Below are 14222 nucleotides of genomic sequence, written 5' to 3'. Positions count from 1 at the left end.
AATTCTCTTCTGTCGCTGCCACTTCAAGAGCAAGTTGTTTTGGGTACTGGGTTGTTTTGTTACTGGGTAACCAGCCTATATGCTGTAATGCAGTCTGATTAAAACAAACAAACTAACTAAATAAAAAATCCAAACATTTTTATAACAAAATAATGTGAACCTCCATTTTTCCAAAAATTAAACCAACACAAAAAATAAGAAAAATCCAAAATACCTCTCTTATATTGGTCTTTAAACAACTGGTCTTGCATTTCATTTCTCTGTATACACATTCTACATGATGCAGAAGCCGAATCAGGCATGTTTGTTGGCTAAAATGTATTGCCTAATATTTTTAGGTTTGTAGCAAATTGGAGCAAACAGGTAACAGAAGTTAGTTTTCTACAGATGTAGAAATATGAGTAGAATATGAGTAGATAAATAAATCTCATTATCCATTGCTCATACGTGTTTTCTCTGGTATTGACATCTGGATATTTTTGCTCATGTGTGATTAGTGGTAGCTCTAGAATATTAAAACCTGAAATAGACTGTCTGTTTTTTTTTTTTTTTCCTCTACAAGTTTTACGGAAAATTTGCCATCCTCTACAAAATATAATAGGAAAAACTATATTTAAATTTAGAATGTAAAAATGATAAAGTTTGGTGGGTTTATTTTAATTTTGAGTAGAATCTTTAGCAAAAATTGGTGTTGGACATGTGAGGGACTGAAAAATAAATAAAGTTTGGCTATAGATGTGAAGAAACTAACAAATAGATGATGTCTTACAAATATTCAGAAGACGTTGGGAAGAGAAATGTTTATTTCAGGATGTGGTAAGGACTATTTTGGTAATGAAGAAATGAATAAAAAAACAGACCAAAAATCATTATAATAGTGTTTATTTATTCCTCATAATGTTAACTTAATAAAAACCAGATTTATATTTTTTTCTTATCAGAAGTCTGGTATAATAATAGTCTGTTTGTTGACATGTTGAATGAAAATGTTTATTCCCCTAAAGTAATACACATTTTCATTTTAAAACAACATTGTAGAAAGTTACATTATATTCAAAATGCTTAATGAAAACATCAAATTATGAGGATATTTTCATTGATTTCTCCAAGTTTTTATGTTGAAAATATTTTTCTTTTAAAAAATATATTAATTTTTTACTCTCCAGCATAGCTTTGAACATTCTAGTTGTATGTCGCTTTCTTTGGTTAAGCATTGTCAAGCAAAGTTCCTTACTGCAGATCACATTGGACTAGGGTATGTATTTTATCATATGGTTATCTGACTTCTGTAAAGCAAATTAAAGTAATCTAGTGACTGGAATTTAAATACCAGACTACAGACAAGTATTAAAATTAAAATATAACTATATAAATATACAAAATGTACAAATAATATATATTAAATACATAAATACATATTTTTTAAGTATTTTCAATAAATTGTTTCTTAACTGAGATAATATATGTCTTGAACTGTACCAAAGAGCCGAAGTTTTTCACTTTGAGGAAGATCAAAAAAATAATATATTAAAAGCAGAATAGCCATCAGGAAATTCTGCAGTGACTAGCATTGTAGAGGTGAAGCTGCATAGAATATTTTCTGGAAGTAAATTATTGTCTAGTAATTTTTTGGAGTCATCAGGCTTGACAAGAAAGGATGAAAAAAAAAAGAGGAGATATTGGTAATTTGCATGTCTTATTCTGATATTTTCCTTTCCTGCCAATAGCAATTAAAAAAAAATAAATTAAAAGTTGGGACCTTGGACATTAGAAGAATTAAAGTAAATGCACAAATCAGAAATTAGCACAGCATAAGTGTTTTATCTACACACCTCTGTCTTCCTCAAAGGAATTTTAAGGAAGAGAGGCATAAGAAGCAGCTGATACTACACATGCCTGTAAGTAGTGGAGTTATTCTTCTAAGGCATCTTTCTGACCATTTCTGCCCATTTTTATGTGGGAGCTGCAAAGAATAGTAAGCATAGAAAACTTCCACTAGAATATGACAATTCAGTCATATTTTGAAAAAAATATATTTTGATTTCACTTTACCTACACAAAAGCAGGATGAGGATTTCACTGGAGTTCATTTTATGAGTCATGCACTGAAGAATTCAGAATCGAAAGTCTTCAGAAATTAGACATTTGACTATACTAGGTACCTAGTATATTAAGACCAACAACCTTTTTTATAATCCTTCACTGTGGAGATAATGAAGTAAAAACCTTATGAAACTCTAGTGGATGAGTCACTACTGGGAAGTAAAGTGACTTCTATTCAAAGAGACTTCCTCAGGCATTTTCTTTTCATGACATATCAGTATTTCAACATGCACATATGGTGTTAAATAAAGCTTAGGTGTTTATGTCTGCCTGGTTTGACTTTTTGACTCTCCCTTTTCCATCAGATACAGTGGTTTGTCCCAAAATGCTTGGATAGTTCATAATATGTTTCTGATAGAGAAGTTTTTTAACATCTTAGTTTAAAAATCACTTTCCCTTTGATTTGATGGGTTATGCTGAATTTTCTAACCTCACTAAGAAAAATAAAGTGTAAAATGGGAATATTTTAATATATTGCTCTTAGGTTAGGAAAATATGAACTTAATACTTCCATGTCTTGAAGACTTTGCCCATGGTTTGGATAAATAAGATCATTCACACATTTATTTATAATTCTAGCAATATAGCATCTAAATTATAAGACACTTTACCATATAGAGCATTTGAAAAAAATAACAATAGCATATTTTATTATACTCAAAATATTATTTCATTTTCTCATTAAAAATATGTTAAATATACTTATTGAAAATACTTGCAGTTTAATAGTAATCACTAATTAAGTGAATTATTATGAATTTCAGACAGCGAATGATAGTTGTAAAAGCTGCACGTTTCAGAAGTTAGCTAGTTCTTCCATCAGTTTCCATCAAATCCCACATATGCAGCTTGTCAGGTCCCATGAGCTTGTACACTTTCAGGCTCAAGGCCTCAAATCTGATTCCCTCTTACAGTGGGGGATTCTTCATTCTCCCAGTCCCTGCCTTTGCCTTCTGTGACTTGGGTGGTGTGGCTGGAACAATTGCCAGTGAAGAGTGAAGCAAAAACCTAATTCAGTACCTCAGCCTTCTCCATACCCTGGGTAACCAGGAATCTCATGTATTTTCTGAGAAGACCTGCATTTCCTGTAGTCTTCCTTTTATCACTGACACCTATAGAAGCTTTACTTGTTCCCCTTTATGTCCATGGCCAAGTTTAATTCCCCCCAGGATTTTAGCTTTACTGTCTACTTAGAAACCCTTTCTGTATTCCTCCAGGCTGTTTTTGCTTGCTTCCAATCTCTGTAGCTTCCTCCTTTTAGTGCTACGTTTTTTCAGGAGCTGTATGTTCACCCATGTAGCCATCTTTTTTTGCTCAACTTTTCTTTGATGAGATGCTTCACTCATGAGTTCCTAGGAAGTGATCCTTGAATATTAACCAGTTTCTTGGGCTCCTGTCTCCTCCAGGACTATATCCCATGGTACACTACCATGAAGAAAAGCCCAAATTCTGCTCTCATAAAATCCACAGTGAGCTTGCTGTGTGCTCTCCTCACTGCCATAAGGATCTTGAACAACACCATTTCATGGTGACCAAGCCATTCTTGAGCTTCACATTCCCCACCACTTTCCATTTCTGGTGAGAGCCAGGTCTGGCATACCATCTCTCCTTTTTGGCTTCTCTATCACTCAGAGAAAGAAGTTTTCATCAAAGCATTCCAGGAACCTCCTGCAGTATTTATGCCCTTCTTTGCTGTTCCTTCAACAGAGACGAGTGTGCCTGAAGTCCCTTATGAGGACCAGGGCTTGTGAACAGGTGGCTAGTCTGATCTCATTATAGAGGGCCTCATACACATTGTCTTCCTGGTCAGATGGCCAGCAGCAGTCCTCCACAATAATGCTTTCTGCCCTTGCCCTCATTTTAATCCTGATTCATAGGCTCTAGGTCAGCTATTTTTGAATTTCAGAATGTTGCGGATAGCCCTATGGTTCTGAAATAATTCAGCATATTTGTTAACTTTAGTGAAAATATTTTTTAAACTAGAAAAAACACTTACTCATTGTTCATAAGATACCTTTCCATAAGATATGGTACTAAGCAACAATGGATAGGGCCAGCACACTCCCAAGAGCAACTACTTATGGCAATATTATGTTGAGAAAATAGTAGCTACAAATGCATAGCTAAGATAGAATCTGATCCAAAATGCTAAGGGAATGCTTGCTGGCTCCTTTTTTTGGTTACTAAGAGAATTAAGTTGCTGTGCTAAAAACTAATAGATGAAGAGATTGACTTGTGGTCACTTGGGTGTTATATGCTCAGCATGACAGATGTTCCCCCACTGGGCATTATCTCTGACAGCATTGCAAGGAGCACTTTTGCTTAGATAACAGTTGCTTTATTAACAGGATCATCTTTTAGGATTTAGAAAGTCTTCTCAAACCAAAGAGTTGATAGTTATATACCTGTCCAGGAATTAAACCATGATTACTGGGTGTACACTTTAAGTGTTGGAAATGTACAAAAAGCTAATCTAGCAATAATAGTTGAAGATTTTATTCTTTAAAAAATATTTTTGTATTATAGAAAGAAAGAGAATTTTACCATGTGTATTCACTTCTGCTTTAAGTATTTGGTTCATGGGTCAGAATGCCCACTTAGCCCAACCATTAGGGATGAATCATTAATATATGGAATGTCAAGGCTGTCACATAGAAGAATCTCAGTAAGATGGAGGAATGAATCTACATGTTCCTCATGGATTTAGCAGACATCTGAAAATCATGCATCTGAGACAGAACAACTGTCTGCAGTAATGTAGGCTGGGAAAACAGCTCTTCAGAAAAGAACCTATGAGTCCTGGTAGACTAGAAACTGAAAAAGTCAGCAATGCGTGCTTAAGATAATTGCCCACTGGGCTGTGTTAACAAGACCATAAACAACAGCTGAAGTGAAGTGCTTGTTCCTTCTACTCAGCATTCATGAGGTCAAATCTGAAGCACTGTCCAGTTTTGTGGCTCCCAGTAGAAAACACATAAACTGTAGTCCAGTGGAGTGCTATTAAGTTTGTCAGGAGTCTGGATCACAGGTAAAGTGAGAAGAAACTGAAGGAGATTATTTTTTTTTTATTATTCTTCAAGGATACTTAAAGGAGGGCAAACTAATTACAGTGGTCCAAAAAGCTGGATCCAGACACTTAAGTACATGGCAAAAGGGCAAGGAATAATGGTAACAGGTTGCAGCAAGGGAAATCCTGATTGAAGGAAAAAGCCCTTCAGAGTGATGGTGATGTAGGTTGTACAAAGAGGCTGGAAAACCTTCCTCTTAGAGATTTTCAAAACTCAGATGGATATGACCATAACCAACCTGATCTTACTTTCAAATCAGCACTGCTTTGAGCATAAGGTCAAATTAGACGATCTCCAGAGGGACCTTCCAACATAAATGCAATTCTGTGATCAGCATAAAAAGTGGCAGGTTCATCATCTTCCTTACAAGCTGTTCTTTAGATTTCAGTTAGATACACCAATGGAAGTGTATGTGAAAAAATGCACGTACTCTTTTTTTGACATTGCTCTTGATTAAATTGGCATTCAATATCACAACTGGATCTTGAAAAAAAATGGCACCTATTTTTTCTCTTTTTTCTTTTTTTTAGCTAAGAAAAAGAATAATTTTTATTCCCTTAGAAATAAACATAAAAACTGGATAGTAATAATAATAAAAAAAACAGGATCCTTTACTAAGAAGAATAATATTGCTATGTATTTAGATGTACCTTAGAAAGAGGATTGATACTTCTACTGTACTGTATAACTTGTAATAACCAAAATGGATATAGAGATGAACTGCACTTAATAATTAGTTTTGATACTAGTCAGACATGATATAAATGTTATTTACTTATTTATTCTCTACCTCCTTAAGTTGACCTTACCAGTTACTACATAAATGTATTTTTCACTTAAAAAGCAGCAGGAAGAACTTGAACATGCTACACTGTAAATAGAAAAACAGTAAGAACATATAAAATAATGAAAAGCAGAGATATGTTGTAGAAAATAATTAGGCTTATGGACTTCCACTGCTGAAGGGGAGAGGGTGTGATGGAAAGAGAGGTAGGAAAGAAGCTTTCACAAAATTGTATCCAACTAAATGGAAACAGCTTGACTAAATGAGTAAAGAAATATATTTTACAGGCACTAAATCTCATTTGTCCTGAGGAATGTAAAGCATTTCAGAGATACAGATTCTGATTGAATAGACACCATTGGAAAATAAACCGTGTGTAATGAATAGATTCAATGGAATCAGGCAGCTTACTATGTACCACATACTGAAAATGAGTTTTCAAACAAATGAAACCAAATTCCAGCTACCAATTTAATTCCTGGTGTGTCTGTGTGACACATACCATTAAGTCCATATAGGATGTTGGTGCTCAAAACAGTTAAGTTCTTTTAGCTTCAGAATATTAATTTGTATCTATGACTTAGAGTAGAAACAAAATAAAGTTCTGTATACAATTCAGCAGTGACATCATAGGAATATTTTCTACAGAATTTTATCTATGTGGTTTTTCACTTTTACATCAACATAGATCTTAAAATATCTGAGTCCCATACAACTCTGGAAAAGACATAAATGAACGCAAATGGAAAAGAACCTAACCTGAAAATTATGGCACACTAATGGTCTTTTGCAATAGACTGGCTAAACAAATTCTGAGGAGAAAAAACCCCAAAACAGTAGGAATACATGTAAAGTAAAGGAAATAATATATCACCTTTTTCATAAATACTAGTTAGAACATGTTTTCTGACATTTTCGTATGTTACATTTCTAACCATTAATGTGTAGCCTCAGTGTCCAAGTACTGCAACAGCTGATCAACCTGATGTAAGTCCAATCAAAGTGGGTTTGTTCCTGAATGTATATCATTATATATCTAAACATTAAAAGGGAAATCCAAATAAATACACAACAATGTAGAATGATAATGGAGTTAATGTGTATTTAATGGCTGATGCTCAGGAGAAGAGGAAGAGTTGTGTGTATTTTATTAGTTACTTGAATAGATTATTTAAAATATCTTGAAATTGTAGCATTTTAGATTCAAAATTTTATGTACCTTAAAAAAGAATCTTTCCACAAAGTTTAACCTAGATATTAGAGTATATTAACAGAAGATGAATAAGGAATTATAGAAAGAAACAGTCCTTCCTGCTGAAGTGCAGCCTGTGATTTTTTAAAAAGGTATTCTTTGCTTTTTGTGACTGTATAGCTGACATTTATTGATAAAATTGCTAAATCACCATGATTATTTGTCTATGATGCATTCAAAGGTATTTGGCTAGACTCCAATTATTTATATGACACTGACTGAAGATTTAACAATTACACAAATAATCTGAAATTAAATTAGAATTTTCTTGCTTTTACCTTCAAACATTTGCTGTCTAACTAGGTCTACCTGTACTATCCTCTTCTTTGCCAATGAGTTTTTTTTCAACCTGTTAATGGAGTATTTCTTATTACCTAAGAAATATTGCCAGGTTGACATCCTTGCATGATGTGAACAACTTGGAAAGGCTGGTAAATATATTTGTTACTTCAGGGGGAGATTGTCACACATTTCCTATCTTGGCATTTCTGGTCTATAGCTCATCTCAAAGGCAGCAGCTTAAATCTTTGTCATAGCCATCTGTTAGCTGTAACACTTCAGTGGCAACATATAAAATTTTGTTTACAATAATTTTTTTTTTTATTATATGGATTATTTATAATTGCCTATTGCCACTCCACCAGGAGTGCATCTTTCTGTATTTCAGTGACATCTACACTATGATGACATTAAATATTTTCTGCCTCTGCTCTCATGGAAATCTCAGGATTGCTTTTTAGAGGATCTCATAGCTTTCTTCCGGGTGATAATTTTAAATTCCATCAAAGAGGTCTAGGCTTTACCACAGCTTGTAAGTGATGAAAGAGTTGCAGAGCTTATTAGTACCATTTGTTGCAAGAACTTCTATACCTTTTGGGGAAAAAAGAAATATATTATGTATATTTCTGTTTGGGAATTGTAACATCCCTACTTTGGAGCTATCAATTGTGAAAAAAGTAGCAAGTATTCAGAAGTCCCTTTGAGATGCTGCACTGAATGGTAATATGATATGAATTCTTCAGACTGAATATTGTCTTATGCAGGTTTCAAAATTCAGGAAGGGAGTTTGAATTCCTATCAAGGTCAGTTGAATTTATGGAGCTAATCCATCATACTTTCTAACTGACAGTTTAACAAACACAGAAAAAATATTTAAAAATTCATGAACTGTTAATAGTCTCTCTGAACAGTAGCAATACCATATATACTCTATGGTATATTAAATTTGCATTATTTAGTATTTTCATTTTCTTTATGCCTTTACAAGCAATGCAATAAAATACTAATTAAAACCCACATTTGCCACTGAGGAAACTAAAGATCTGTCTACAGTTTCAATGATTAATTAACTTCTGTATATCCTTAGGTAAGTTGTGCCTCCAGACATACTAATCATAGGTATAGATATACACTTTCAGTCATGGGTTGCATTGGTGGGAATGTGTAGAAGCCAACTCAAAAAAGAAATAACTAACTTTCCTGTCATTGAAGCAAGAGTCCTAGAAATAATACCTTGGTGATATTTTTAGAAACCACATAGAGGAACATTTGAGGATTTGAGGTTGAATGACCCTTCACATCTGGTTATAAACCAGACACAGTGCTTGATCCAGTCTGAGTATGCATTCTGAGTTTGGACTTGTTACTCTGGGGAGAGGAATGTAGACTCGGACAGGGTTATGATGCTTAATGGAGATTTTTATTGATATTTTACTTCTTTTTTTTCCTCCTGAGAGTCTCTTTGGCACATGTCCAAGTTTATCATCCTCTACTGTTCATTAGTTTCTGTATTAAGAAAATAAAATATTGTGCACTAACTAAACAGAAATATAATGTAGCTGTAGCAAAGAGGCAAGCTAAGCAGCATATAAAGAATGGCTCTCAGAGGGGATATTAAGGGCAGAGTGGAGATTGGTTTATATTTCTTCAGAAGCTGGCTCTGTACTGCTCCATTTTGAGTTTTATGTTTTCTCTTGGGAAGTCATAACACTTGCAGTTAAGTACATATGTGCTCTATAAAATAATCTTCAAACTAGATGTCAATCAGTCAATTCATGTTAAAAAAAAAAAGAAGGAAAAATATACAAAATTGCTTTTATTTTACAATATTCATGACTTGGAAAATTTAGATCAAAATGTTTTGAAGTTCTTTCATACTACTCAAATAAAACAACTGCAAAAACATTTTGGTAGAGTTTTCTCACAGTTCAGAATCTAAGCATGTATATTTTGCTATAAAATTCATTTGGCATTTTTTTTTTTTTTAATTATCTATAGAGATTGAGAAATTCTTGTGATTGTTCATTCACTTCCTAGTTCTTGGGGGAGGAAAGAAAGTGATCAGCAAGAAAACAAAACAGTGAAGAAAACCAGTACAGCAAACCAAAACTCTGGTATGAACACTTCTATGTATGCTTCTACTCTAAATTACAGACCCTACAAACTAATTCCTTTTGTTCAGGTATTAACTGAAGTTAAAGTTAAATTTAAAAAAATAAGGTCTTATATGTTCATTTGAAGAGAAGTTATTCCTTTCTAGATCCCATATGAAGAAATAAATATGTGGATTATTTAGACCACGTTGCAAGTATTCTTTTTGCTGATATGTCCAATATGGTGTTTGCATTGTGGATTTATACCTTACACTGATCTTCATCCAGTGTCTCTCATCTCAGAATATTTTGATTTCTATCATTTTATATAGGTAGTGTAATACTGAAATTTAATAAAGAAATTTAAAACAATAAAGTTTTATCTTTTTATGTCTTCCTGAGAAACAGAGGATAAAATTTTAAAATTTTTTTTTTCTTTTTTTATCAAAAAAAAAATCACAAATAGTTTACTAATAAGTTCAGATTTAACACAAATTAACAAAAAAATTTAAATTCCCTTTAATTATTAAAAATCCAAATAATGTACTTTGAAATATATTTTAAAGTATTTTTATAAGTTTTAGTAATCCATTTCTCAGCTCCTTGAATATAAACGAAAGACTGTTTTGACCACTCATTGACCACTGATTATCCTTCAAGAGAAATCTACACAGGAGGCACCAAGGAAATGTAGGTTTAAGTTTAGATTGCTACCTGAATCTGCAAACTTTCACTTCCTCACTAGGAGACTAAGGAAAATATTTTTTTTTAATTTTGAAAATGGGGCAGTAAAATCTTAACTACAAGTATGGAGTGGTTCATAAAGAGCAAATCTGATTAAAAAATGACACTGATATCAGGAACATAAAATCATATTGCCAATAATAGCACCATAAATGAGATGGGATAGCAGGTGATGGATGCAAACAGAATAAATTTATCACACAGAAAAATGTGCCATCATCACACTTATTATGTTATGCTCTTGTTAAACAAAAATTAGCATGAACATTAAAAAAAGAAAAGAAATTCCTTGGCTATTCCTTACCAAGTAACTCTTTAAGGTGTGGTGACCCTTTCTATAGAAAGTACTTCTGAAATTCAGTTGCTTTTATGTAAATTTAGAAATATATCATTAGATATATCTAATATATGTTTTTTTAATATATTTTTCTTCCTAATATACCTTGATAAAGTCTTTATTTAGGAAAGAAGATATGAGATAATAGCTAATCCAGAAGATGTAAGTAAACAGGGTTTTTACTGCTATGATAATTATAAAAGAGGAAATATTTTTATATGACTAGCTTGTTTCAGAGGCACTAACCTCAAGTATAAAATATAGTTGGATTAAATAATTGTGCACAGAATATTTTCTCAGGATTCACTCCTGAAGAGCCAAAGCTATTCCTTTAGAAATAAAAACCTGTATGTTTTATTTCTTTTGCGCCATGGACAAAACGCCTTATTGTTTATAAGTACTTAGATATTGATTTACTGGTAGTGCCATTGGTGCAACCACTTCTCATTACCATGTTTTTATATAGTAAAATGTGTATATTTGTGAGAAATATATTGAATTAAGATCACTGATAAAATGATGACAAGTGTTTACCTTTTTATTATTTTCACTTGTTTTTCAGCTGCCTATCTCCCCAGCCTATGCCAACAAAGTTGACAAATTAAGTCAATGACAAACTCAATGACAATTCTCGTTGCCCATCTTCTTCTTCCTGGCAGAATTGGTGTTTAATCCATTGACTTACTGACAGTTTTTAGAGAAAAATGTAGAACCTTATTTCTAATAATAAGATTTTTACTCCCGTTCAAAAATTCTGTTGAAGTTATTAATTCAAACTTTTTTTATATATGTGGGCTTTACACACCTTTTTAAACAATCCCTAAAAAGGAAAAATCTAATTTTTTTTTCACACACTTTTGTGTCAAGAAAAAGAAGAAAGGAGTTTTCCTGAAGAATGTTGATTTTGTTTTCGTTCTTCATTATCTTTAATGCTGAAGAATTGCTGAGTGACAGAATAGGAATGAGGATCAGATCTGGGCAAAAGAGCATCCTCAGGAGATGTTTCTTCAGAGAAGTTCCAAATTCAGTTGCAGTAAGAAGGATGAAGGGTTCATTAGCATGCAGTTATATTAGAATTTATTCAGCATTAATCAGAGCTGTGTTCAGTGAAATATAAATAATGTAAAAAAACATCCACACCTTTTACTTAAAAATTACCCACGTTTTGTCCTGTGGATGTCATGTAAGGCACAGAACAAAGAGAAGAAACTGAGAGGCAGAGATGACGAATAGAGAACTCTAATTATAATAAAATTTTCACTAAACAGGGACATAACTACCTTGTAATTTATTTTGTTATAATCAACTGACAGTTGGTATCGAAGTAGTTCACTAGAACGAATTTATGAAGACAAAACTAGGGGATTTACTGATGTAAATAAGAGTAAAAATGTCAACAACATAGAACAAGTTCAATCCCTCTCATGGATACCATGTTATGACGGCATTATTGGACTTAAGTGCTCAATCTCTCTTTAAGAGAAATTGCTTTAACTGACTTTGTATTGACTAAAACTATACAGAAAATGAATTCTTTGGTGCCTTTGCTTGTAGCTTTTTTTGCTTATATTTTCTAAACTTTCTAGATGTTGCTGCTGAGAGCTGTCAGAATGCAAAAGAAAAGCAATGAAAAGGCTTGCAAAGTTTCTGCTAAAGATGCTTACTGTGCTAATACTATACAGTCCCCAGTGATCCTGTCCTCTATCAGAAATTATATCAAGAGTCACTTTGTGAGAAAATATCATGAAAGACATTTTTTTCCATTGAGATTCTCACTGTATTAGCTGATTGGAGAAGTAGCAGCAGTAGGTAGGAGTTTATAGCAGGAGATAAAGAGCAACAGCTGCTTTAAAAGCTGCTGCTTTGATCCATGAGAAATGGATCCATTGTTACACTGAGAAGTACCCTTACTTTTTTTGTATGCTTATGTATCCAGAAGAGTAACATGCTCATACACCTATAAGGATTGCCTACACTACCTCAAATTGTGAGTCTTAAAACTGAAGAACAAATCTGTTCCAGATGAACTAAACATCAGACTGTTATAATTTCTCTACAGATGGATAATAGTCAGGTTTTAATAGACAGTGGAAAAACATATAAAAAACCCTAAAGCCCAAAACTTTAAAGCCCTAGCTAATAAGAAAATGGGAAATGTTAGACCTCAGTTATTCTCCTGTAAAAGTTAACATAAGCATTCAGAAATTTCTCTGTGAAGCCCTGCCATCTCTTTAGAATGGTTTCATTGCTTGAAGGTCCCTCTGAAATAATTTGAACAATTAGAAATTCAAACTGAGTTGAGCAACATGTCCAAAACAAGATTTTAGTTTTTAGTTAGGCAAGAAGGTGCTGATTTTGAAGATTTGACCATGGATGTGAATTGCTATTTGTGCTGACTGTGTAAGCCACAGCATAACAAAGAAACAGAAACATAGGGCAATGTGGGCAACAGAGTACTAAAATCAGAGCTAAAAAATCAAGAATTCTTTTAGGGAAGCTAATCATAGCTTATAACTCCTGTCATATTATTTTATTTTTCACATATTGAATATTTTAATAAAACAGTTAAAAAAGAATATTTTAGTATTTCGCATCCTTTCAAACCCATCTCCCTAATTTTATCCTGGACTCATATACAGAACACAAACACACAAAGCATCAGTTTTTAATAAGAATAAACAGAATAATAGATAAGCAGTCACAAAAAACTGTGGTGTTATTCTGTCTCAGGATATGTTGACATAAATCATTAGCAGTTTGTTTTTTAAGTTTGGCTTATTTGTTTATTTCTTTAATATTTTAGATTCCTAAAATATACATATAACCTTCAAATAACTACAAAAAATAAAGAATGGTTTTACTTTATTTTTTATCCTTGGTGATTTTCAGCCTTTTTACTTTCTCATAACACTGTTTCCCATCTTCCTCTTGAGAACAACATATTTTTTTGTTAACAATTGGTTATGTCCTAAGGGGACAAGCACTTCTGCAGATAGCAGTGGACACTGACATTTCACATCTTCTCACTCCAAGGGAACTGACTACTCCTTTGTTTCCTTACTTATGCATTCCATCATCAAATTAATAAAGAATCTGGAAAGGAGTGTTGTAACTACCTGTTCTAAGCTTCCCATTTCTCCCTCTTTTAGTGGCTGGGGATCCAAGACTCCAAGGATCAACTCAGATAAGACACAGCATTGATTCACACAGGAAGAACTGTGAGAAAGTTTGCAGAGATATAAGGTAAGAGTTAGGATTGTTAAAATGGCATTATTTGGTGCAGAAGGATTCAGGAGAGAAAATACCTGCATAGAAGGTTATAAAATGTTAAAGAAAGGAAGGGTAGTTGAGCAAGTGCAGAAACAATGACTGGGGTCAAGTTATCAGTGTTAACAGAGAGAGTGGGTGATGCCAGCTGAGCAATATTAAAGTCTTGGTCTGGTGTTTGCAAAGGCTGATGCTTCTTCTCTCAAATGATGCCAGTCAGGGCAGCAAAGACTGCTTGGATAGCAGGGTGAAAAATCCATTAATCCTAAATCCAACATTTTCCTAAAGTAATTGG

General features: G+C 33.2%; 1 long non-coding RNA gene across 1 annotated transcript in view; it reads left to right on the top strand.

Annotated features, from left to right (window-relative positions):
- LOC144246118 (uncharacterized) overlaps nt 1-13824 on the top strand; it is an 83970-nt gene extending 70146 nt beyond the window's left edge. The window contains exons 2-3 of the long non-coding RNA XR_013339801.1: nt 9524-9600; nt 13810-13824. This is a non-coding gene — a long non-coding RNA (uncharacterized LOC144246118). The remainder of the gene's footprint in view (nt 1-9523; nt 9601-13809) is intronic.
- The last annotated feature ends 398 nt before the right edge of the window (nt 13825-14222 follow it).

This window comes from Lonchura striata, chromosome 4, assembly GCF_046129695.1.
Source record: "Lonchura striata isolate bLonStr1 chromosome 4, bLonStr1.mat, whole genome shotgun sequence".
Lineage (NCBI taxonomy): Eukaryota > Metazoa > Chordata > Aves > Passeriformes > Estrildidae > Lonchura > Lonchura striata.
The sequence above is the reverse complement of the archived record's forward strand: the minus strand, read 5'-3'. Positions and strand labels throughout refer to the sequence as shown.